Below are 11898 nucleotides of genomic sequence, written 5' to 3' on the forward strand. Positions count from 1 at the left end.
TGTATTGGTGTGGAGGAAAAGGTAAGCCAGTATGAGAAAAGGAGTCTGGAAGTCCTCATCTTAAACATCCAGAGTACACAGCCTGTTTCAAGTTTTTGGCACTGAAAACTGACTTGAAATTAATCTGATACAGAAGTTTTCACATTTCCATTAACTTCACACCCATGTAAAAGCTTGCTGCTCTTATGAAAAGTTGCTATGTCAGTTTAACCATGGCCAGTTTGCAGTACAAGAACATAAACATTCCTTTCTTAACAGAGTCGGTGTTCTTAGGCCCCTTCTAAATGCTGGGTGTGCAGATGCAAAGCGTTGTCAGTGTGAGTATGCTGTGTGGCATACAGATGTGGATTATAAGCAGATAGCTGAGTCTTATTTTCTCTTCCATTAAATATAGCTAGTATAATAATGTTTCACATTATTACTTTATCCCTGTGATACCACACCAAGGACCAGTTCTAATGTCAGGGAGGGTGGTCCTGGCCATCAGCAGGTTTTACACGTTACAGCTGTACATAATGGCACCTGGTTTTCTAAGAAGATTAAACTTTAATTTTGCTTGCTTTTGAAAAATCAAACCTCTTTGATAAGCAAAAAAACACTTGTGTATCAGCTGTGAACACCTCTTGAATTTTCCATGGCGATTTACAACTCTTAACTGATTACAAAGATAATTCTTGCAGCATCTGTTCTGGCTTGTCTCAGTTTTATCTGTGTTCCTTTTGCACTCTTAAAAATTTAAGTACTTTCCTGTGTTGATCTTCTTGCTCCATGTGTGCTGGCCTTACATCAGTCAATAAAGATGAAAACAGCAGCTACAGGCTTGCATAATGTGGAAAAAAGTCTCCTGAATTTCATTTGCCAGAACACTGTGAAAGGGAAGGAAAAAGACTGTTACCAGAGGGATGTTTTTTGAAAATATGTCACAGTGACCCTGACAAGAGAAAATAACCTCCTGAAAGCACTTAATATGTACCAGTTTGTGTCACAAACGAGGTCACTGCTGAAAGCTCTGCACAGCTGGTCCACAAAGCACTGACATTTTGGTGTCTGAAAGTGATTATGGTGACTGACATTTACTCAAGTGGAAGCAAAGACTTCATGCAATGCTGGCTTGCACTGACACAGACATGAACGTGCGTTAGGAAGATTCTGCCTAAGCATATACCACAAGAGACACGGTTCACTGAGGCCAAAACATCTTGTAGGGCCACTTTGATAGCCAAGAACTTGAGCTTGGGTGCAAACAAGGCTAGTGGGACCATAAATAGTTATTCTGACTCTTTGTGGACTGACTTAGCCCGCTCCAGATCGAACTCTATTCATACATTAAATTCTTCAACAAACTAAGTCGCCTTACGATTCATGGCAATGAGAACTTCTGAAATAAGTTTCCTGCTCAAAACTTTCCAGAACATCAATGGTGCAGTTTATGCAGCATGCCACTCTGCCAAAAAGACACACTTTTGTTTCTTTCAGGTTTTGTTTTATTAAAAGCAGGGTTTTATTTCATTTGTTTTATTAAAGGCTGGACAGCAGCTTTTGCATCGGCGCTTTTCAATATGCCATACAGATTCCAGTCAGGAATTAGAAGAATTCATCAGATTGCAGTCAAGTGGGGTCCAAAGGAATTGTGTTCATCTTAATGACCAACTGCGATTCAACAAAAGCAAGTGGAAAGTCTTGCACTTGGGAAGGAATAACTGCTTGAATCAGTACAAGTTGGGAGATGACCTGTTGGAGAAGAGCTCTGTGGAGAAGGACCTGGGCGTCCTGGTTGATGACAGGTTGGCCATGAGCCAGCAGTGTGCCCTGGTGGCTCAGAGAGCCAATGGGATCCTGGGGTGCATTAGGAGGAGTATAGCCAGCAGGTCTAAGCAGGTGATCCTCCCCCTCTACTCTGCCCTGGTCAGGCCCCACCTAGAGTGTTGTGTCCAGTTCTGGGCTCCCTGGTATAAAACAGACAGGGATCTCCTGGAGAGAGTCCACAGGAGGGACACAAAGACGATTAAGGGCCTGGAGCATCTCCCCTATGAGGAAAGGCTGAGTGAGCTGGGACTGTTCAGCCTTGAGAAGAGAAGACTAAGGGGGGACCTAATTAAAGTCTATAATTATCTTAAGTATGGGCTGCAGGGGGAATCAGCCAGCCCCTTTTCAGTGGTCTGTGGGGACAGGACAAGGGGCAATGGCTGCAAGTTGGAGCACGGGAAGTTCCACATCAACATGCAGAAAAACTTTTTCCCAGTGAGGGTGACAGAGCCCTGGGACAGGCTGCCCAGGGAGGTGGTGGAGTCTCCATCTCTGGAGATATTCAAGACCCATGTGGATGCCTATCTGTGCAATATGAGCTGGGGAGCTGCTCTGGCAGGGGGGTTGGACCCAATGATCTCTCGAGGTCCTTTCCAACCCCTATGATTCTGTGATTCTGATTCTGTGTACTTTTGCCAGAGGGTGGTTACTTCGCACACTTTTTTCCAAATCTGTGCCCTTTTAAGGATACATCATTTAAAAACAGACAAGAAAAACTTGCTCTCATCTCCTAAAGGCCAGATGTGATGCTGGAGTTTGTGTGGGGCCTTTTCCAAAAGCCATACTTCACTGGGGGACAGGTTGTTTGGAAAAAGCAGCAGATTCAAAATTAGTATCTGGTGTTGACCTAGATTAGGTGTTGTACCTGTTAACAACTCCCCACTTTTATTTCTTAAGGGAAATAAAAGTATTTTATATTATGGTTTGAAGAAAAAAAAATCCTTTGTTGCAAATACAACTTTCCCACGTTGTGTTTACTCCCGTATTTGGCTGGTGTATGGTTCTTTGAAGAGCCATAGACTCTCAGTATTGTCTAGTACAGGGGGAAATGTCATGTTTTCCCCCACTTTCATGCAGCTAAATGCGATGAACAGCACCATGAGTGACAGTATAATTACCAATCACCAGGAAGAGCATGGTACGGATATAATTTAACCCCCCCCCCTCATTCATGCTTTCCCAGAACAAAGTGTTCTAAACGGATTAAAAATTTAATTTTTAAGGATAATAGTAGTTTTAACAAGACAGTTAAACCCAGAGGATCGGCCTAAGAGGTGAAAAACAAACCACTAATGTTTCGGTGGCTTGTCTACTGCTCATTATCTCTCGTACCTGACAGTGGACAGCAATTTCTGCCTGGCAGTAGAAAGCTGATGTTTTCGGTACTTCACCAGTGGCGTTACGGCCGTGGTGTATTCAAGGACAGAATTGGGAACATTCCAACGAGAGATCTCTGCCATGGAGAGCAATCCATGCAGAAGAAAGGGACACACTCAACACAAGTTTCCTAAATTAGCAAACAGAGCAGTATTAGTATGTATACAGAAAAGGGGGAAAACAGGAAGGAGGAAAATGGCAATGATTGGCTTACATCTGTTATGTGAGGAGAGCATCAGGAGCACTTGACATAAGATCTTAATTGGGACCAGACAACCATGTTGTCTTCATCAGACTGCAGCTAATTTGCTCAAGGCTGAAAACTAAACCCAAAGTAGTTCTCAGTAGTTTAAAAGTCATGCTAACAGAAGAGGAAGGTATGAGCAGGCAGCTGCTGATCTGGAGGGAAGGAAAGCTGTGGGAAGTGTTGGTTGTTAGTGCAGAAATTAGGTGACTAGGGGTGGCAGAGCCTGGTTAAGTATGAAACCTGGGAGATACTTCCCTCGTTATTCAGGAGTGCATTAATTGGCTCCGCTTCCTCAGGAGAGCTTCAGGAGTGAAGCCTGCCAAGTCAGGGTAGACTGACCAAAAGATGGCAAACATGTTGTGAAGAGGCAGGTGCTTGCACAAGAGTGGAAATGGGGAAAGAGGTGAGAAAAGGAAATTGATGTTTCCTGGAAGGATTATGCAGTTTCTTGTGTTAGTTTGCCCTATAGCTGTAATTACTAAGGAAACACTTTCAAACTGCTGTGGGGTTTAGCTCTTGTAAGAGGCAATGATAAGGCATTTAATTAAGGAAGGATTTTCAGGATTTGGATGTCTCTGACTGCCTTTGTCAGCTATGCTGAAATCCACAGCTGCAGCTCCTATCCTGCACTGCCTTTGAAAGCAGGACTCCCATCCCACAGCATCCCTACCCATGGATTAGCATTGTGCCCAGTGTGATGATCTCCTGGTGGACAGCACCTGCTTCTTGGAAGCCTGATGACTTCTCTTGGTCTCCAATTATAAAGACTTGCTTTCTGATGAGTCTGGGGTGATACAGGTTTATTGCCTCCTCTGTTTTCTTTCTGCAGATCATTCCATCTCCTTCCACATTATGTCAAAGCAAAATTTGTAGAAGAAGTCTTCTGTTAGATTAATTGACATGTTTGGAAAAGGACAGGTGAGCTCTCAGGCAGAGTCCTTTCCTGGTCACGTTCTAAGACTTCTTCTCGGGTCACTTGAACGAGGGTTTATGTGCCAAAACTTGCCTGTTTATCTCCAATTAAATTGGGTCGTTTAGTGAGGTAGATTATTTCACCAACTGAGTCTTGTTTCGCTTGTATCTTTTAATGGTCTTGGCTTTAACATTTGTGTGTGACCTTCAGTCCTTAAGCTGTGGTCCTCTCAATCCTGTCCCTTACCTCTTCAGCTGTCCTGTTGGACTGGAAATTTATAGAAATCCAGATAATTGTTCATATCAAGAAAATCAGGTATTTCAAATAGAGAGTTCTTATGTCTGATTAAGTGATAGTAAGAGTTTGTCCTGAAATCAGGCTATATATTTGACTGGTTAAGAAAACTCTAGGTATGAAATTAAATATTTTGCTATGAAATGCATGTCTGCTATGAAAAAACCAGACAGGACAAAAAAACATGAATACAGATCTTGAGAGGACAGGAAATGGACAGTACACCATTACTCATGGAAGCCTAAATCAATGTCTTTTCCTTCAGCAGTTCAGTTTAATGAGCTCCCAAGACCAAGCAGAATCTTTTTCAACAAACAAGCCATTATAGGGAAGTCACTTTGGCTATAAACTGTGTCATCAATTTAATTGAGAAGGACACTTGCACAAAAACAGGGCGTTTGTTCCTTAACAGTAACGTGCTTTTGATGTTCACCCTTCCCTTGAGCTCACAGTTTTCCACACAAAACCCCACTGGGAACACTCACGCTCATTTCAGACAGCTGTACTGGTTGATGAATTTCCAGTCCTTTGCTGGAGATCTCTGCTCCACCTCTCAGCTGGCTGGAGAGATTATGCCTAATGCACTTCCAGCAGAGACAGATGGGGTCATTTAAATACCCAGTGAAGAGTGATCTCAGCTGAGCAAAGTGGGTTTGCCTGAAAGAAAAAGGAAAAACACAAGTGATTCCACTGATACAGCTGTGGGTCCAGTAACATCTACTGATGGACAGGGGTGAGCAAGCAGGAGCAGTAATGTCATCACTTGCTTCAGCTACATCTTGGTGAGGAGCTTTAAAACTTGGAACAATTTGCTGTAAGCTACCTGTGTACATGGTCCATGGAGGAGGACACACTTGCTCTAAGCCACGAGCAGAACATCTTACGTGGTTACTATGCCCCATTCCCATTCTTGGAATAATTAAAAACAGAAGAGAGGAAAAAGTAAAATATACCTCTTTTATGTGAAGTATAACTTAAAAGAAATCGGGACAACTCAACTAATAAACCCCACTGAAGGTTGTGCAGTTGCAATAAGGAGCACTACAAAAGCTTTTGAAATTTTCAATGCTGTATCAGGAGGTTATTAAATATGGTAAAAAAGCTCCTGAGAACTATTTGTATGATTTCCTGTGAAATTAGCTTGAAAAAGAGCTTCATTTTCACAAGTGCAAGAAGGGACTTTTAATCACTATCCCTCATCTTGTTAGGTTTTGTTCAGCAAGGTTAAAATTTAGATCTCTTCCCATCAAGAGTCCTGGGTGGAAAAACCTCATCAATTTAACATGCCTACATTTAAAAAGAGTTACTTTTCCTAATTAATTTGAATTTTTATCATGTTTCTTCAGGCATTAATCATGTAAAAAAAGCAATCTACTCTTCTGGAGGTCTTTACTTACTAAGTACTTTTGTGCATATTGCTATTTCAGTCAGTAAAAATTGATTTCTTCAGAGCACCGAGTCTCAGTGTCCTTCATCAAATTATGTTTTTCTTCCTGATGGAGACACATAGCTTCCCTTCCTTTTGTCACCCAGCAGTTACACCGTTGTTTACTGCACAACTCGCTATGTATTCTTTTCTAGTCTGTAATTCAGATTCATCCAGAAACTACTACAAGTAGTTTCTGCACAGTGGGTACTGACAGCTTTCCGCTGTAGTCGGCACAATGATTGCTTTCATTCGGTGAATTATTTATCCTCACATGAAGGAAATCTATATCCTTTGACTTATGGCAGGACAGCAACTTGGCCTGCTCAAAAAAATAAAAATAATCTGAAGGGAGTAAAAAAAAAACCTTTGTAACAAAGCTGTGATATACATTTCTCTTCTCAGTAGCATGGAATATTCATCTGGTACGTTGACAACAGTCCCTGTTACGTTGCAGAGACCATACTTTGCTAGTAGTCCTAATACTAATCATGTCAATTTTAAAATAACTTTCATTCACAATCTGTTTTCAGCTTTTCTGAATACATTTATGAGAAAGAATCATCACTATCATTGTTCACACCCCTGATTCACACGAGAGGAAATACAAACACCAGCGTAAGAATTATCCCACAATTCTGCTGATGTGCAGCGCTTGTGGAACAGGCACTTGAGTGGTGCAGCATGGCAGATGGTTGTGTCCATGGAACAAGACATTTTAGTGCAGTATCTTCTCTAAAATTGTTGGAAGAGCTGCCGTTCCCTCACCAATCATAATCCTTCCTGTAAGTACCACAAAAGCAATTCCCACACACAGTCTTTTTTTCCTTTTTAATTGAAATAATTAGCAAAAATACACTAAGCACTTCAGAGAGTATGTTGTTCCAGAAAGAAGGCTCCATGTCATAACTAGATAATTAAAATATGCCTGAAAGAAATTAGGTGAAAACTCAGCCTTGGCATTCCCTCACTGCAGCCAAAGGGCTTCACACCAGACTAAATGCCAAACCAACCTGTCTCAGTGCTCTTACCTGTCAGGATCAACCCCACAGAGTGTGGTAGCAAGAGGCAGCACAACATACCCCAAAATCAAAATTACCCAAGTAAACAAACTCATAAAATAATAATAGTGTTACTCTAGATTTCATACAGCATGCAGACTTGTGGCTTTTTCTGTGAGGCTCTTAATGGACCCTTAATTTCTTTTGTTTGGCTTTGCTTATTATTTTTTAAAACAAAACACAGCACTTCTCTGTACTCTGCCTACTGCCTCTGTCTCCTCTCTTCTCCTTCAGACCTCTCTGGTGATGTGTCTAGATCACCAGCATAATTTCACTTCATTATTTTAAACAAGCAAGCAGCTGTACCTGTTACATTTAATAAAAGTATTTTTCAAGAAACAGTATTGTTTATAATGTGTCGTTGCAGTGCTCTCAGCAAACAGTTCTAGCAGGGTAAACATCTGCCTCTGTACATCATGTTTTAAAATGTTTTCTTAAGGTACCATATTAGTGTTTAATAACACTAATTTTGGGGTGGGACGAGGTGTTCAGTCACTACAACTAAACAAAGTTAATTATGCTTTTCTATTTTTCCATTTATGTACAGTTTTTAAAAAAAATCTATGTACCAATACATAATAAATTAATAGAAGGTGTTTAATTACTTATATTACATTATACCATGTTCAGCAATTTATACACTAATGCATTAACATACAAATAGTTCTATATAGTAAGCAATCATGGCCTCTTCCTCATTTGAGTAAGTTTTTGCTAGCGAAGCCTAAGACTGGTCTGTACCATGTAGGCAACCAAAGTGTTTACAATTTCCCACAGAAAGCAATGTCCAATAATGTTTTCTTTCAGATCAATATATTTCCATTCTATTTTTCTCCTTTTTTCTCCAAAACCAAAATGGAGAAGCTACCTTAGTTCCCAGGACTCCCAGGGACTCAGGAAAGTGCCGTGCTGTGGATGACAGTGCTTGGAAACCCCAGCACCACCAGAAGAGGCAGGACTCACAGCTGCAAAGCTGGGGGTTGAAGCTCTGATACCATCCTCCCAGAGCAAGGCTCTTGAGGTCTGAAGTGTAGCTCGGGGCTTCCAGCATCCTGTTGAGCTGGTTACCAGAAAACAAACTATATTTCTCTAGTTTTACCCTCTGCCTGCCTGTGTTTGGACAACAGTTTATCAAGAATCATTGCAGTGGAACACTTTGGTCAATTAAAACTGTTATTAGCATTTTGTGACCAGGAAGCTTCCCCGTGGTAGATATCTAGCTACCCCAACTGATAATGAAATACAGGAGAGGGCTGGGTTATAAAGATCCTGAGGGAGATACCTGTAAGTATGATAAACCAATATGCTATGTGCATATGCAAACTTCTGTATTTTAAAATATATTTTGCACTGCATTGATGAGTCCCCTACTCTGGCTTTCCACCCTCCTTCACTGTCAAGATAGAAACTAACTTGATACCAACAGTTGTTTTTATCTCCAACAAAAGGTACCCAAAGCCGGAGGATATAGTGACATTTATTAAAAACTCTAATTATCTTCCTAAAAGAATTGGTGTGATACACCTTTTTTTTTTGGCACAAGGTTTGTGTTGGCTATCACAAGCACAACGGTACAATGCAGGCAAGGACTGGGGGGGCGGAGGAAGCAGGCAGTACGTGAGAGCTGCAGGAACAGCAGATGCAGAGATGCTCCAGCAGCAGAACGGATGAACCATACAGAAGTGTACGCCGCCTCCGTGCCTTATATAATTTACACAACAACAGGTCTGAGAAGAGCAGTAACCTTCCTGAAGAGTGGGTGTTCAATATCCATGTCTTGCCGAGGCTGCTCGGCAAAGACCGAGCATTAACAATGTGGGTGAGGTGCAGAGAGTAAAAGAAAACAAAGATAATTAGAATCACACTGCAGGAAAAGAAAACATCTGCGGACATTCTCCCAACTTAGTTTTTGAAAGGCGAGGTTAAAGAGTAACTGAAAAACCTGCCCTTGGAATGTTGTTTGTCTTAGTGGCTTATTCATACAATTCATCCAGCTCTTAGTCATGCTGGTATCTAACCAATCCTGTCATGCACTTTTGAAAAGTGGAACGGTAGAAATCTCCTTCATATTCCTCCTGGAAACTTCTCTCTTCTGTGATGCCTAAAAAAGCTCTTCTTAGCATCAAGGATGCTGGTGGCCTGTGACTGCTACTTATTATATCGAGCGTGAGGGATTGTTTTGCTGTTACTTTGCCCTCACCTCCCCTATTTGTTTGCTGCATTCACCTGTTGCCTTTTATTATACACCGGGACAACAATGTATCTGAGGCAGCAGCTGCCTTTTTAAATAGACAAGTACAGAACCTTGCACAATAACAGCACCACAGCCCCCACAATTACCGGTGCTTGTGAAGGAGACAAGACAGTTGCTGCAGGTCCCATGTCTGTCTACCATCTGCACGTCACCAACACAAAAAGTTAGCAGGAAAATGGGAGTCAAAACTTCTGCAAAATACTGCATAGGACCGCTGCAGTGTGCTTTTGTGGGAATCAGTATTTCAAGAAATTATCCTTGGAATATCAGGGATATTCCTTCAGCAGGAAGCCCTGTCATTTGCAGGCGTGCTTAAGGATGCTCCACAAGCATTAGCAGAGGCGCCAGGCAGCCAAGCAAGATGGTAAGATGACTGGCAGTAGTCAGCTTCGCTTCATCAGGACAAGTTATGCTTGACCAATCTGGCAACATTCTACAGTGGAATGACTGGCTTGGTAGATGAGGGGAGAGCAGTGGATGCTGTCTACCTGGACTTCAGTAGGGACTTTTACACTGCGTCCCATGACAACCTCTTAGTGAAGCTGAGGAGTTTGTGGGCTGGATAGGTGGCCAGAGAGGTGGCTGCTTATCCAGCCAAATGAAACTGGGTGAATGACTAGGCCTAGAGAGTGGTGAGCAGTGACGTGAAGTCTAGTAGGAGGTCAGTAACGAACAGTGTACCCCAAGGGCCAATATCGGCTCCAGTCCTGTTTAACATCTTCATTAATGATCTGGATGATGAGGCAGAGTATGCCCTCAGGAAGTTTGTAGGTGACACAAAACCCGTTGGACTGGCTGATCATCTGGAGGGTCATGGAGCTGTCCAGATAGAGCTGGACAGGCTGGAGATTGGGCTGACAGGAACCTTAAGCAGTTCACCAACAAGAAGTGCCAAGTCCTGCACCTGAGGAGGAACAACCACAGGCACCAGGCACGCCATCAGCTGGCAAGCAGCTTGGCAGAAAAGGATCTGGTGTCCTGGTGGATACCAAATTGAACATGAGACAGCGCTGTGCCCTTACTGCGAAGGTGGTTCTGCTCAGCACTGGTGAGGCCAGACCTGGAGTCCTCTGTCCAGTTCTGGGCTCTTCAGTATAGCAGAGACATGGACGTACTGGAGAGAGTCCAGCAAGGGACCATGAAGACAATGGAGGGACTGGAGCACCTCTCCTGTGAGGAGAGACTGAGATAGCTGCCACTGCTTAGCCTGGAGACAGTAAGGCTCAGAGGGATCTCGTCAGTGTATACAAGTATCTGAAAGGAGGGTGCAAGGAAGATAGAGCTGGACTTGTTCTAGTAGTGCCTGACTGGCAGGGCAAGAGGCAATAGGCACAAATTGAAAAAAGAGATTCCTTCTGAACATCAGGAAAATGCTTTTTCACTGTGAGGGTGACGAAGTGCTGGCACAGGATGTCCACAGATGTTTGTAGCGTTTCCATCCTTGGAGATACTAAAAAATGGTCCGCTGGTCTAGGTGACCCTGGTTGACTGGGAGGAGGTGGGGTGTGGTTGACCTCTACAGATTCCTTCCAGCCTCAACCATTCTATGATTCTGTAAAGGTGTATTAAACCTGCGAGAAAATCAAGGTTCTTTCAACATGCCTTTTTCATAGGATTTTAGTAATAACCTGAAAGTGGTAACAGAAATCCAATGAGATAATGAGCTTAGAAATAATGGGACCCAAGGAACTAGGATGATGTCAGACAAATGCTACATAGCAGCTGTGAAAAGAGATCTAGCTTTTGATAGGGTTTTGTTACTTTGCTTTTTTTTTTACCCGATTTTACGGTCAGGAACTGACATCTTGGCTTTGTTGGAATAAATTTTTGCTATTGAAACTTGTTGGGTGCTTTGGCTGATGTCAAGCCACTCTGGAAAACATACTGTAACCTACTTCTCAGAAGGGAAATCTATATGAAGTGATGTTGCATTGGAGTATTGTTGTGGACAAGCTTTTCAATTGCCTGCCATACAAGAAACCCACAGGAATTAGCATTTATTTGCTGTCAGGTCCATTTGGTGGTAGGCAAGGTCAAGTATCAAGAAAGAAGAAAATATCTTTCCTGGCAGGCTTTGACCAGATTACTTCTGGCATGGAGCAAGCAACACAGAGACAAGGAATCCCATATTGACATGGGGACCTTCATCTCCAGCACAGCCCATGAGTACTCCTGCAGAAAGTAAAGATCATAATACAAATTTTAAACAGTTGGATAGCTTTAGGATTGCTTAATAACAAAGGAGCCTTGTGAGAGAACTGGGACCTTTCAGTCCTCCTAGAAGCAGGTAGGATCCAAACTTTTTTTTTCCCTTTATGGCAGTTCTGCTGTCCAAAGCATCTGGGGATTACTGGAGATTAAAGCTTGAGTACAGCAGAAGGAATTATCTCTCCAGGCTCACCTTCCTCTAATTCATATTGATGCCATTAAATTCATGCCCCTGGGCAGTAGGAAGCAGCGAGATGGTGAAGAAGCGTCTTAAATGGGTTGTTTCTGCTGTTAACTACACGTAAAGGAAAC

This window comes from Gallinula chloropus, assembly GCF_964237585.1.
Source record: "Gallinula chloropus genome assembly, chromosome: Z".
Lineage (NCBI taxonomy): Eukaryota > Metazoa > Chordata > Aves > Gruiformes > Rallidae > Gallinula > Gallinula chloropus.